Source organism: Nicotiana tabacum, chromosome 24 (assembly GCF_000715075.1).
Source record: "Nicotiana tabacum cultivar K326 chromosome 24, ASM71507v2, whole genome shotgun sequence".
Classification (NCBI taxonomy): domain Eukaryota; kingdom Viridiplantae; phylum Streptophyta; class Magnoliopsida; order Solanales; family Solanaceae; genus Nicotiana; species Nicotiana tabacum.
In genome coordinates this window covers 107313031-107327701 of record NC_134103.1, presented here as the reverse complement: position 1 = coordinate 107327701, position 14671 = coordinate 107313031, and positions in this window count along the sequence as shown.

The window sequence follows — 14671 nt, the reverse complement described above, 5'->3', positions numbered from 1 at the left end:
AATGTGATGACCCAAAAGGTCATCTTATGTTTTAGAACTCGAATATGCGCTCTTAAACAGTAAAAATCTCATTTTTACCCTCCTCGATTTGTGTGCGCAGTCCTGGCAGGTTCCGAAAAGCTTTTATGTTGAAAACTAATGAAAATAAGAATTTTTGCACTTAAAAGTTGATTTTAGTTGACTTCGGTCGATATTTTTGGTAAACGGACCCGGATCCATGCTTTGATAGTCCCGGTAGGTCCGTATCGAATTATGGGACCTGGGCGTATATCCGGAATCGAAATCGGAGGTCCCTAGCTTGAGTTATGAATTTTTGATGAAAATTAAAAGTTTGGAAATTAATTATTTTTAAGAATTGATTGATATTTTGAATTGATCGAAATCGGAGGTCCGTATTTTGGTTACGGAGCCCGGTACAGGTTCATTATGATCTTTAAGACTTGTCTATGAAATTTGGTGAGAAACGGAGTTTATTTGACGTGATTCGGATGTCCAGTTGAGAAGATATGAATTTTAAAGTGTTCTTGAGAATTTTATTGGATTTGGTGCTAAATTCGTAGTTCTAGGTATTATTTTAGCGATTTGATCATGCGAGCAAGTTTGTATGATGTTTTTAGACTTGTGTGCATATTTGGTTTAGAGCCCCGAGGGCTCGGATGAGTTTTAGATAGGTCACGGGATATTTTGAACTTAGAAAATCTTGTTGGTATAACTGAACCTGTTGCAGGCCTTTGATCTCGCAATTGCGAGATCAGGAATCGCAAATGCAAACTTAACAGGGTCCACAATTGCGAGGCTTTCATTGCAATTGCGATCAGAAGCCTGGGCCAGTAGTTCTCGCATTTGCGAGGTTACCTTCGCAATTGCGAAGGGAGTCTGGGAAGGGGAGGTTCGCAAATGCGAACATCTACTCGCATTTGCGAGGTTCAGTGGTCGCAAATGCGAAACTTTCCTCGCATTTGCGAAGGCAGCAGGATTGTGAAGGGCATCGCAATTGCGATTGTTCCTTCACATTTGCGAAGCTCAGGTCACAATTGCGACACATGCAGCTGAGTAAAGGGACTTAGACGGGATTTTTCATTCATTCTTCATATTTCAAAACCCTAAACCTTTAGACGCGATTTTCCAAAGACCAAATCTTCCCCAAATCATAGATAAGTTATTCCTAACTCTTTTCTTTCAATCTTTTACATCTTATAAAAAGATTTCAACCAAAAATCTAGAGCTTTCATGGTAGAAATAAGGGTTAGGATAGAAACTAGGAATTTCGGAAATTTGGGGATTTAGACCTCAATTTGAGGTCGGATTCCAAAACCAATTATATATTCGGGCTCGGGGTGAATGGGTAAATGGATTTTGGTCCGAACCTCGGGTTTTGACCAAGTAGGCCCGGGGTCGATTTTTTGAATTTTTGGAGGAAAATTTGGGAAATTTAATTTATGCAATATAATTGATTCCTTTAGCAATATTTGATATTATTGAGTGATTTTTGAATAGATACGAGTGGTTTGGAGGTGAATTCCAAAGGAAAAGTTATGATTGAGAATTAAGTGGCCTTCGGAGTGAGGTAATTATTGTGCCTAACCCTGACTTGAGGGAATTAGGAACCATAGATTATTTGCTAAGTGAAATCCATGTGAGCGGCGTATATGTGAGGTGACGAGTACATATGCACCGCCAATTTACCCGTTTCCCATATTTCTCTATTTTTCTTATATTGTCTCATTCCTTTGCCTAATTGTTATGTGTTATACTAGTGTTGTTCAATTTATCGTTCTTATCACGTCTACGGATTTTCTGGTGATAATTGAGTTTTATTTCAAAGTTGAGATTAATATTATGGAACCAAATGTTGAAGTAAGGTTTGTACTTGTTATTCTATCTCTCTGTTGTTATTTAAGCATTACATTATGGTAAGGGAAAGTGTTAATGCACGAAGGGTAATGTTGTGCCATATTGTGAGTGTTAATACACGAAGGGTGATGACGTGCCATATTGTGAGTGTTAATGCACGAAGGGTGATGCCGTTCCATATTGTGAGTGTTAATGCATGAAGGGTGATGTCGTGCCATGATATGAGAGTTAATGCACGAAGGGTGATGTTGTGCCGTTTCTATTAATTTTATGGTGAGATTGAGAGTAAAAGCATGAAGGGTGATGCCGTGCATTTTTCCTTACTGTATTCACTATTCCTGTTGATTCATGGTATATTGACTGCTCCGGTGATCATTCTATTATAGTTCTTTATCTTGTATTCCCCTCAATATGTTCCCCTCCCAAAAATTCCTGTTTAGTTCTTCATTTCTGTTAATTGTATATACACTGTTAAATTGTACAGGTTGAGTTGTAGGTGCCTTTCCTTAGCCTCATCACTACTTCGTCGAGGTTAGGCTCGACACTTACCAGTTCATAGGGTCGGTTGTACTGATGCTGCACTCTGCACTTTCTGTGAAGATTTTGATATCGGCTCAGGTTGATCGAGATTTTGTTATTGGTCCGCTGTCCGGAGACTCAAGGTAGATCTGTCAGCGTTCACAGACCTTGAAGTCCATGTCTATCTTTTATGCCCTACTGTTTTCTTTCATTCAGATAGTTGTATTTCTTTCAGACTATTACTTGTAGTAAATTCTAGAATGCTTGTGAATTGTGACTCCATATCCGGGTGGTAGTAATTAATACAATTTCATGATATTCCGCATTTATTATATTTCATCTTAGTTAATTATTGTTAATTACTGAATGGGAATATAGAATTGGTTTAGTGATTCTCTAACGTTGGCTTGCCTAGCAAGTGAAATGTTAGGCACCATCACGGTCCCTTCGGTGGGAAATTTTGGGTCATGACAGTTGGTATCAGAGCACTACGTTGCCTAGGTCTCACGATTCACGAGCAAGCTTAGTAGAGTCTGGAGGATCGGTACGGAGACGTCTGTGCTTATCTTCCAGAGGCTATGGAGTTTAGGATCAAGTTTCACTTCTATTCTTCTCCGTCGTGCAATTTTGTTTTCTCAATACTGATTGAATTTTTCTACTCTTATTCTCTCGCAGATGGCGAGAACACGTACCGCTTCCTCAACTGAGTAGCAGCCAGGGCCTCCAGTGATAGCTCCTACGCGGGGCAGAGGTCGAGGCCGAGGCCGTGCCAGAGGCCGAGGCAGGGGTAGGGCTCAACCTAGGGCCCGAGCAGCAGCCCCAGCAATGGAGCCTCAGATAGAGCTTGACGAGGAGGTTCCAGCCCAGACTATTCTTGCCGGACCAGCTCAGGTTTCAGAGGGGTTCATTGCTACCCCAGTACTTTAGGACGCTTTGGTCCGTTTGGTGGGCCTTATGGAGAGTGTGGCCCTGACTGGCGCATTTCCCATGGCACCAACAGTCTCTCAGTCTGGAGGAGGAGCCCAGACTCCCACCACTCCCGCTTCGGAGTAGATAGCTCCCTAGTATCAGGCTCTAGCAGCTCAGCCAGTCAGATTAGTTCAGCCGGTTATTGCGGCACAGGTCGGAGATGGCCTAGCTATGTCTTCTGAGGCTTTATGGAGATTGGACAGGTTTACCAAGCTCTTTCCTGTTCACTTCAGTGGTGCTCCTTCAGAGGATCCCCAGGAATATCTTGATAGCTGTCATGAGATTCTACGGAACATGGGTATAGTGGAGACCAATGGGGTCGATTTTGCAGCATTTCAGATGACTGGTTCCGCCAAGAAATGGTGGAGAGATTACTTGTTGACCAGAGCAGCTGGGTCGCCTGCTCTTACTTAGGACTAGTTCTCTCAACTCTTCATAGAGATGTTTCTGCCTATCACATTGAGAGAGGAGCGTTGCCGTCAGTTTGAGCATCTCCAGTGGGGCAGTATGGCTACTACTCAGTATGAGACTCGTTTTGTGGATTTGGCCCGTCATGCCATTCTTCTACTTCCCACCGGTCATATTGCAGATGGCTAAGGAGACTAGGAGTGAGATTTCTTTTCAGGCGGCTGCTAATGTCGCCAGACGAGTCGAAATGGTTCTTACCCGGGGAGATCAGGGGTCTGACAAGAGACCTCGCCATTCTGGTGAGTTCAGCGGTGCCTCATCTAGAGGCAGGAGTACTTTTGGTAGAGGCCATCCTCCCAGGCCGTTTCATTCAGCACTCCAGGCATCCCACGGTGCCTCAGGTGGTCGTGGCCCTCAAATGCATTATTCCGACCAGCTAACCTACAATGCACCACCTGCTCCTATTAGTGCACCTCCACTCTAGAGTTATCAGGGTGGTTATTCAGGTCGACAGGGTTAGTTTCGGGGTCAGCAGTCACAACAGCCGAGGTTATGTTATACTTGTGGTGATCCAAGGCACATTGCTAGATTTTTCCCTCAAGTAACAGGCAGCTCACAACATCATAGTTCATTTGCCATGGTCCCGGCACCAGTTACTGCACCACCTGCTCAGCCAGCCAGAGGCAGGGGTTAGGCAGCCAGGGGTAGAGACCAGACTGTTACAGGTAGAGGTCAGGCCGTTAGAGGTGGAGACCAGCCAGCTAGAGGCCGTCCCAAGGATGTAGTTCAGGGTGGTATGGACCATCCCTGGTGTTATGCTTTCCCAGCCAGGCCTGAGGCTAAGTCATCTGACGCTGTTATCACAGGTACTGTTTCAGTTTGCAGAAGAGATGCTTCAGTTCTATTTGATCTGGGATCTACTTACTCCTATGTGTCATCCTATTTTGCTTCCTATTTGGTTGTAACTCGTGATTCTTTGAGTGCTCCTGTGTATGTGTCCACACCAGTGGGAGATGCTATTATTGTAGATCGTGTTTATCATTCGTGTGTGGTCACTATTGGAGTTTTGAGACTCGTGTAGATCTTCTACTTCTAGACATGGTTGATTTTGATGTCATACTGGGTATGGATTGGCTGTCACCTTATCATGCTATATTAGATTGTCACACCAAGATGGTGACCTTAGCCTTGCAGGTGTTGCCTCGATTAGAATGGAGAGGGAATCTTGGCCATTCTGCCAACAGGGTTATCTCTTATATGAAGGCTCGGCATATGGTCGAGACGAGGTGTCTAGCTTATTTGGCTTATATCCGCGATTCTAGTGCGGAGGTTCCTTCCATAGATTCGGTGCCGGTTGTTCGTGAGTTTCCATATGTGTTTCCTGCAGACCTGTCGGGGATGCCACCCGATAGGGATATTGATTTCTGCATTGATTTGGCTCCGGGCACTCAGCCTATTTCCATTCTGCCATATCGCATGGCCCCACCAGAGTTGAAAGAATTTAAGGAGCGATTGCAAGATTTGTTGAATAAGGGCTTCATTAGACCTAGTGTCTCGCCCTGGGGTGCACCTGTGTTGTTTGTGAAGAAGAGAGATGGATCGATGAAGATGTGTATAGATTATCGGCAGTTGAACAAAGTCACCATCAAGAACAAATATCCATTACCAAGGATTGATGATTTATTTGATCAGCTTTAGGGTGCCAAGGTGTTTTCAAAGATTGATTTGAGATCTGGCTACCATCAGTTGAGGATTAGGGCATCCGATGTTCCTAAAACAACTTTTCGGACTCGGTATGGGCATTATGAGTTTCTAGTGATGTCATTTGGGCTGACAAATTCCCCAACAACATTCATAGATTTGATGAGCCAGATGTTCAAACCCTACTTGGATTCCTTTGTGGTTGTGTTTATTGATGATATCTTGATCTACTCCCACAGTCGAGAGGAGCATGAGCAGCACCTTCGGATCGTTCTTCAGACTCTGAAAGACAGCCAGTTATATGTTAAGTTCTCAAAATGCGAGTTTTGGTTGAGTTCAGTTGCTTTCTTGGGTCACGTTGTATCAATAGAGGATATTCAGGTGGATCCTAAGAAGATTGAGGCAGTTCAGAACTGACCTAAACCAACATCAGCGACAGAGATCCGTAGTTTCCTGGGTTTGGCGGGCTATTACCGTCGATTTATGGAGGGGTTTTCATCCATAGCAGCCCCGTTGACCAGATTGACCCAGAAGGGTGCCCCGTTCAGGTGGTCAGACGAGTGTGAAGCAAGCTTTCAGAAGCTCAAGACTACTTTGACCACGACACCAGTATTAGTGTTACCCACAGGTTCAGGATCTTATACAGTATATTGTGATGCATCTCGTATTGGCCTGGGTACAGTATTGATGCAAGGTGGCAAGGTTATTGCATATGCTTCGCGGCAGCTGAAGGTTCACTAGAAGAATTACCTTGTTCATGATCTAGAGCTGGCAGCCATTGTTCATGCGCTGAAGATTTGATGGCACTATCTTTATGGCGTGCCATGTGAGGTATTCACTAATCATCGGAGCTTGCAGTATTTGTTCAAGCAGAAGGAACTCAATTTGAGGCAGAGGAGGTGGTTGGAGCTATTGAAAGACTAGGATATCACCATATTGTATCATCCCGGGAAGGCCAACGTGGTGGCCGACGCTTTGAGTAGAAAGTCAGTCAGTATGGGTAGCCTTGCATATATTCCAGTTGGTGAGAGACCGCTTGTATTGGATGTTCAGGCCTTGGCCAATCAGTTTGTGAGGTTAGATGTTTCTGAGCCCAGCCGTGTTCTAGCTTGTACAGTTGCTCGGTCTTCTTTGTTTGAGCGCATTAGAGATCGGCAGGATGACGATCCTCATTTACTTGTTCTTAGATACACAGTGCGGCACGGTGGTGCCAAGCAGGTTACTGTTGGATATGATGGAGTTTTGAGGATACAGGGTCATATTTGTGTGCCTAATGTGGATGGACTTCGTGAGTTGATCCTTGAGGAGTCCCACAGTTCCTGATATTCTATTCATCCGGGCGCCGCCAAGATGTATTAGGACTTGAGGAAGCATTATTGGTGGAGGCGAATGAAGAAGGACATAGTTGCCTATGTAGCTCGGTGCCTAAATTGTCAGCAGGTAAAGTGTGAGCATCAGAGACCTGGTGGTTTACTTCAAAGGTTAGATATTCCTGAGTGGAAGTGGGAGCGTATCACTATGGATTTTGTTGTTGGACTCCCACGGAATCAGAGAAAGTTCGATGCAGTTTGGGTTATTGTGGACAGGCTGACTAATTCAGCGCATTTCATTCTTGTGGCAGTTACCTATTCCTCGGAGAGGTTGGCAGAGATTTACATTCGTGAGATCATCCGTCTTCACGGTGTGCCCGTGTCTATCATTTCTGATTGAGGTACGTAGTTTACCTCACACTTTTAGAGGACAGTACAACGTGAGTTGGGTACGCAGGTTGAATTGAGCACAATATTTCATCCTCAAACGGATGGGCAGTTCGAGCGTACTATTCAGATCTTGGAAGATATGCTACGCGCTTGTGTTATAGACTTCAGAGGATCGTGGGATCAGTTCTTGCCCCTTGCAGAGTTTGCCTACATTAACAGCTACCAGTCGAGCATTCAGATGGCTCCCTATGAGGCATTATATTGTAGAGTCGGTCGCCAGTTGGGTGGTTTGATCTGGGAGAGGCTCGGTTGTTTTGCACAGACTTAGTACAGGATGCCTTGGATAAGGTCAAGATTATTAAGGATCGACTTCGCACAGCTCAGTCCAGGCATAAGAGTTATGCCGACCGTAGAGTTCGTGATGTTGAATTCATGGTCGGAGAGAGAGTGTTACTTCAGGTATCACCCATGAAGGGTGTAATGAGGTTCGGAAAGAAGGGCAAGTTGAGCCCTAGGTATATCACACCTTTTGAGATTCTGGAGAGAGTGGGAGAGGTGGTTTACAGGCTTGCGTTTGCCACCTAGTTTAGCAGTTGTTCATCCGGTATTCCATGAGTCCATGCTTCGAAAGTATCACGGCGATCCGTCCCATGTGTTAGATTTCAGCTATGTCTAGTTGGACACGGATTTGACTTACGAGGAGGAGCCGGTGGCAATTCTAGCCCGGCATTTTTGCCAGTTGAGATCAAAGAGTTACCCTTCAGTTCGAGTGCAGTGGAGAGGTCAGCCTATTGAGGCAGCTACTTGGGAGTCCGAGTCTGATATGCGGAGTAAATATCCCCACCTTTTCACAAGCCCAGGTACTTTTCTATGTCCGTTCGAGGACGAACGGTTGTTTTAGAGGTGGAGAATGTGATGACCCAAAAGGTCATCTTTTGTTTTAGAACTCGAATCTGCACTCTTAAGCCTTAAAAATTTCATTTTACCCTCCTCGATTTGCGTGCACAGTCCGGGCAGGTTTTTTGAAAGCTTTTATGTTGAAAACTAATGAAAATAAGAATTTTTACCTTAAAAGTTTATTTTAGTTGACTTTCGTCAACATTTTTGGTAAACTGGCCCGGATCCGTGCTTTGACGGTCCCGGTAGGTCCGTATCGAATTATGGGACCTGGGCGTATGTCCGTAATCGAAATCGGAGGTCCCTATCTTGAGTTATGAATTTTTGATAAAAATTAAAAGTTTGGAAATTAATTGTTTTTAAGAATTGATTGATATTTGGCATTGTTAGTATCGGGTCCGTATTTTGGTTTCGGAGCCCGGTACAGGTTCATTATAATATTTAAGACTTGTCTGTGAAATTTGGTGAGAAATGGAGTTTATTTGACGAGATTCGGACGTCCTATTGAGAAGATATAAATTTTAAAGTGTTCTTGAGAATTTTATTGGATTTGGTGCTAAATTCATAGTTCTAGGTGTTATTTTGATGATTTGTTCGCGCGAGCAAGTTCGTATGATATTTTTAGACTTGTGCGCATGTTTGGTTTGGAGCTCCGAGGGCTCGGGTGAGTTTCGGATAGGCCACGAGATGTTTTGAACATAGAAAATTTTGTTGGTATAACTGAACCTGTTGCAGGCCTCTGATCTCGCAATCGCGAGATCAGGCATCGCAAATGCAAACATAACAGGGTCCGCAATTGCGAGGCTTTCATCGCAATTGCGATCAGAAGCCTGGGCCAGCAGTTCTCGCATTTGCGAGGTTACCTTCGCAGTTGCGAAGGGAGTCTCGGAAGGGCAGGTTCGCAAATGCGAACATCTACTCGCATTTGCGAGGTTCAGTGGTCGCAAATGCGACACTTTCCTTGCATTTGCGAAGGCAACGGGATTGTGAAGGGCATCGCAATTGCGATTGTTCCTTCGCATTTGTGAAGCTCTGGTCGCAATTGCGACACCTGTAGCTGAGTAAAAGGGACTTAGACGGGATTTTTCATTCATTCTTCATATTTTCAAAATCCTAAACCTTTAGACGCGATTTGCCAAAGACCAAATCTTTCCCAAATCATAGGTAAGTGATTCCTAACTCTTTTATTTCAATCTTTTACATCTTATAACAAGATTTCAACAAAAAATCTAGAGCTTTCATGGTAGAATTATGGGTTAGGGTAGAAACTAGGAATTTCGAAAATTTGGGGATTTAGACCTCAATTTGAGGTCGGATTCCAAAATCAATTATATATTCGGGCTCGAGGGTGAATGGGTAAATAGATTTTGGTCTGAACCTCGGGTTTTGACCAAGCGGGCCGAGGGTCGATATTTTGACTTTTTGGAGGAAAATTTGGAAAATTTAATTTATGCAATATTTGATATTATTGAGTCATGTTTGAATAGATACGAGTGGTTTGGAGGTGAATTCCAAAGAAAAAGTTGTGAAATAGAATTAAGTGGCCTTCGGAGCGAGGTAAGTGTTGTGCCTAACCCTAACTTGAGGGAATTAGGAACCTTAGATTATTTTCTAAGTGAAATCCATGTGAGCGGCGTATATGTGAGGTGACAAGTACTTATGCGCCGCCAATTTACCTATTTCCCATATTTCTCTGTTTTTCTTATATTGTCTCATTCCTATGCCTAATTGCTACGTGTTATACTAGTGTTGTTCAATTTATCGTTCTTATCACGTCTACGGATTTTCTGGTGATAATTGAGTTTTATTTCAAAGTTGAGATTGATATTATGGAACCAAATGTTGAAGTAAGGTTTGTACTTGTTTTTCTATCTCCCTGTTGTTATTTATGCATTGCATTATGGTAAGGGAGAGTGTTAATGCACGAAGGGTGATGTTGTGTCATATTGTGTGTGTTAATGCACGAAGGGCGATGCCGTGCTATATTGTGAGTGTTAATGCACGAAGGGTGATGCCGTGGCATATTATGAGTGTTAATGCACGAAGGGTGATGTCGTGCCATGATATGAGAGTTAATGCACGAAGGGTGATGCCGTGCCATTTCTATTAATTTTATGGTGAGATTGAGAGTAAAAGCACGAAGGGTGATGCCGTGCATTTTTCCTTAATATATTCACTATTCATGTTGATTCATGGTATATTGACTGCTCCGGTGATCATTCTGTTGTAGTTCTTTATCTTGTATTCCCCTCAGTATGTTCCCCTCCCGACAATTCCTATTTAGTTCTTCATTTCTGTTATTTGTATATATATTGTTAAATTGTACAGGTTGAGTTGTAGATGCCTTGCCTTAGCCTCGTCACTACTTCGTTGAGGTTAGGCTCGACACTTACCAGTACATGGGGTCGGTTGTACTGATGTTGCACTGTGCACTTTCTGTGCAGATTTTGATACCGGCTCAGGTTGATCGAGATTTTGTTATTCACTACTAGAAATTCGCTAAAAACCGACCAAAAGAACCGACCAACGTTGGTCGGTTATGGCAAATTACCGACTAAAATGCGACCATTACGGTGTGGACGGTGTTTTGATGGTCGGAATGGCTTACCGACCAAAGCTGGTTGGAAATTACCGACCAACTTTGGTCGATAGATTAAAACGACTATCTGACAAGTTTAATTACTTACCGACCAACTTTGGTCGGAAACATAATTTATTAATTTAATTTTACCGACCAAAGTTGGTCGGTTTAACTAAATTATATTTTTTTTATTAATTATTAAAATTAAAAAAAACCGACCAACTTTGGTCGGTAATTGAAAATATATATTTTTAAAAAATAATTAAAATAAAATATTACCGACCAACTATGGTCGGTAATCTCAACAGTGCAAGCAAAATACCGACCAAAGTTGGTCGGTAATGTTGAATTTTGGGAATTCAATGTTCATTAACCGACCAACTTTGGTCGGTATTTTGGAATAATTTATTGTTTTTATTAAAAACCGACCAACTTTGGTCTGTTTTTCTGGGTTTAATTTTGGCATAAAATGCCTGTTTTGGCAGCTACACCACCTGCCAGCATACCAATACAACAACACAACAACAACAACAACACAACAAGAACAACAACAACAACAACAACAACAACACAACAATAACACAACAACAACAACAACAACAACAACAACACAACAACAACAACAACAACAACAACAACAACAACAACAACAACAACAACACAACAACAACAACCAAAAAATTCAATAAATACTTTAAAACTAACAAATTAAAGTTCAATTGAACATAAAAATCCAAAACCAAGTTAAAACTAATTACAACTAGTTCAAAACTGGTTCTATTTGTCTAGTTCAAAGTATATAAAAGTCAAGGGGTGTTTTCTACAACATCATCATCACCGTATGATGAACTTTCATTTACAAGACGATATAGAGAACGGTCTTGTGAAGGACGGGAAGCACGATCACGGGGAGGACGGGAGGAACGATCACGAGCAGGACGGGAGGAACGATCACGTGGAGGTCGACCCTCTGGAGATGACTCACGAGATCGGGGCAACGGAAAAGCTCCACTAGATAGGAGAGTTCTGATCTGAGCTTGCATGCCAAGGAATTGAGCATCTCTAAGCCTTTCTCTTTCCTTGGCCGCTTCTAGCTCTGATGTGAGCTTTGTCACTGTCTCCCGCATAGCGGAGAGGCTCTCCCTATTAAGTTGCTCTCCTTGCGAGGAAGTCCCTATTCCTCGCATTCCACACTTATAGCGATAGAAGTTTTTAGTAGGAAGCCCGTATACCTTCCCCCATTTTGGACCGCCAACAGACTCCAACCATATTCTCTCAGCATCCTCGTCTGAAGGTTAGGTTGGCTCACCCGATTCACCAGCTGGATGACTACGGATGAATTCCTCGACGTTACTTTGGTAGCGACCCTATATTATTTTAAATTAAATCAGTATTTCAAATTTTTTATAAAAGTAAATTATAATACTTAAAGAAAATTGAAAGCTTACATATGCAGTCGAGGCCCGGTCCTCGACCCACCTATCTTGATCCCCCTCTTTCTTCTTCTTCACAATATGTGTCTCCTTGAATAGCTCATCATGACTCATTGGACGCCCATACTTCTTTTCCTGAAAATAAATTAATTTAGTTAATAAAAAGAATAGATATACTTAGAAAAGTAAAATAATTTTAGCAATTACGTACCAATCTTCTTTTTATTGTCCCTAGGCTGATCGCACCTCCAGTGTGCAAGGAGCCTCCCTTCTCGGATGCGCGAGCTTTCTTTCCTTTTTCGCTCCTCTCTAAGAACTCTGCGGTAAGCCATTGCCTTTGCAAATCATTCCAAAAATTCTCAAGTAACCAGCCAGGCCTCTTGTTCTTCTTTCTAGCATCCGAGAAAGCATCCGCCAATCTCTTGCGAGCTTTATGATGAAAATTTGTAGCCACTTCCACGCTATAATGGTCTTCCCATACACACTTGCTCTGTATTTCAAAAGTTAAATATTAGATGGAAACATCATAAATATAAATTATTAAACTGTTTAAAACAACATTTATACCTTAAATTGATTGAAAATTTGCTCCTTCAGTGAGAATGGGCAATCAGTCCAAGTCGCATAAGGGCCATCATAAAGCTTTCTGATGGCATTGGTGATTATCCTCGTAGTCTTATTACCCGGCCTGAACCTGCAATTTAATAATAAAAACACATTAATATCTTAGTAAAAATGTTACAAATCAATAGATGCAAATATAATGAATAACACTTACCCATCACCCTCAGGGACTATGATGATCCTGCCATATCGATCATAATGCACTACCTCGTCATCACCATCCAAAGCATGTGTATCAGAGGCATGTGAAGACGGTGTAGGCGGGTCAGAGCTAATGCCTCGCAGGCGAAGGCCTGCAATAGATGGAGTCGATGATGAAGATGGTTGCGATCCCTGTGACTGCGACATAGCTGGATGCGACCCAAATTGATGTGATACCGATGGCTGTGACCCGAGTGGCTATGACCCGAGCGGCTGTGACATGGATGGATGTGATCCATGTGGCTGTGATATGTAGGGATGTGATCCATGTGGATGTGATGCAGATCGCTGTGAGGCAGCTGGACTGTATGTCGGACGTATAGTCCTATGGCCCTGTGATAGAAGACTGGGTGTCTGAATGAAGGTGTACCGCTCGTGATGCTGTGGCAGCTCAGTATAGCCGTGTGGTGGAGGATAAGACATAGGCATCTCTGAAAAGGGTGGACAACAGGGAGTATTATTTTCTACCCTCCTCTTTCCCTTCCTACCCTTTTCTCAACCCCGAGAACTAGTAGGGTCATTGTTACCTTGACCCTTGCCTGCCATCTGCATAATATAATACACATTTAGATTGAAACATATAAGAAACTAGCTATAAAACGAGAGTGCTTTAAAAAACTAACTTTTTAATCCTCATCGACGTATTGTTCCTCGTACGAGAATTCTTCGTCCTCACTTGTTTGAGCTTCATCAGTTGATTCTTCGTCCTCATTTTCTATAATTGTTACTTCATTTATATCAACTTCTTCCAATATGCGTTCAGGATGTTCCAAATCATTTTCCAATTGATCGTCCACTATTTGGTGAACATTGGAGATATCGTTTTGATATGCAACATCTAACATATTCTCGACTTCCACCCTACCTACAGGCTTAGTTTTTATTACAACCCACCAATCGGACTTACTCTGCCGCAATGGATAAGGAGCATAATACACTTGCCTAACGTTATGTGCAATTATGAAAGGATCATAGCGATCATACTCCCTCGTATGATTAACCTCAATTATGTTGTATTGGTTGTGTACTCTTGTACCTCTTGTTAGATTTGGGTCAAACCACTTGCATCTAAAGAGTATTAATTTCTTATATGGCCAACCTGTATATTCTAGTTGTAATATTTCTTTGACCACACCATAATAATCAATATCTCCAACTTGGTTGCCATCACCACCTTGAACCCACACCCCGCTGTTGTTGCTATTTTTATTTTTAGAGCAATCCTCTGTATGAAACTTATAACCATTCACTACGTACTTAGACATTGTTGTGACCTGAAGCCCAGGTCCCCAAGATATATCTTTCAAAAATTAATTTACACCATTATTTGGATTATTTACCTACATAGAGTTAAAAAAAAGTCATAAGTTAGCACAACTTATGAATCAATTTTTATACATTCACTACATATGTATATATATATATATATACACTTACAAACTGTTTGATATATATATATATATATATATATATATACTTACAAACTGTTTGAACCACGTATCAAATCTCGTATATACAGCATCATAGCCAAATTGACCCACGAAGTGACTGTGACATATCAAATATTTTTAGTAGTTGCATCAATATGTAGTCACAGTAAATTTTACATTTTGATAACTAATAAATCAATACTTACTTGAGAAATGGTACAACTTCGGGACAATTTAGCAACACATGAAGTGTAGCTGACTTGTAGTCCATATCACTCAAACTTCTCTTTCTAACATCCTTAGAACATCGGCCTGGTTGATTGAATATGGACATTGGTGGATATAATGGATCAT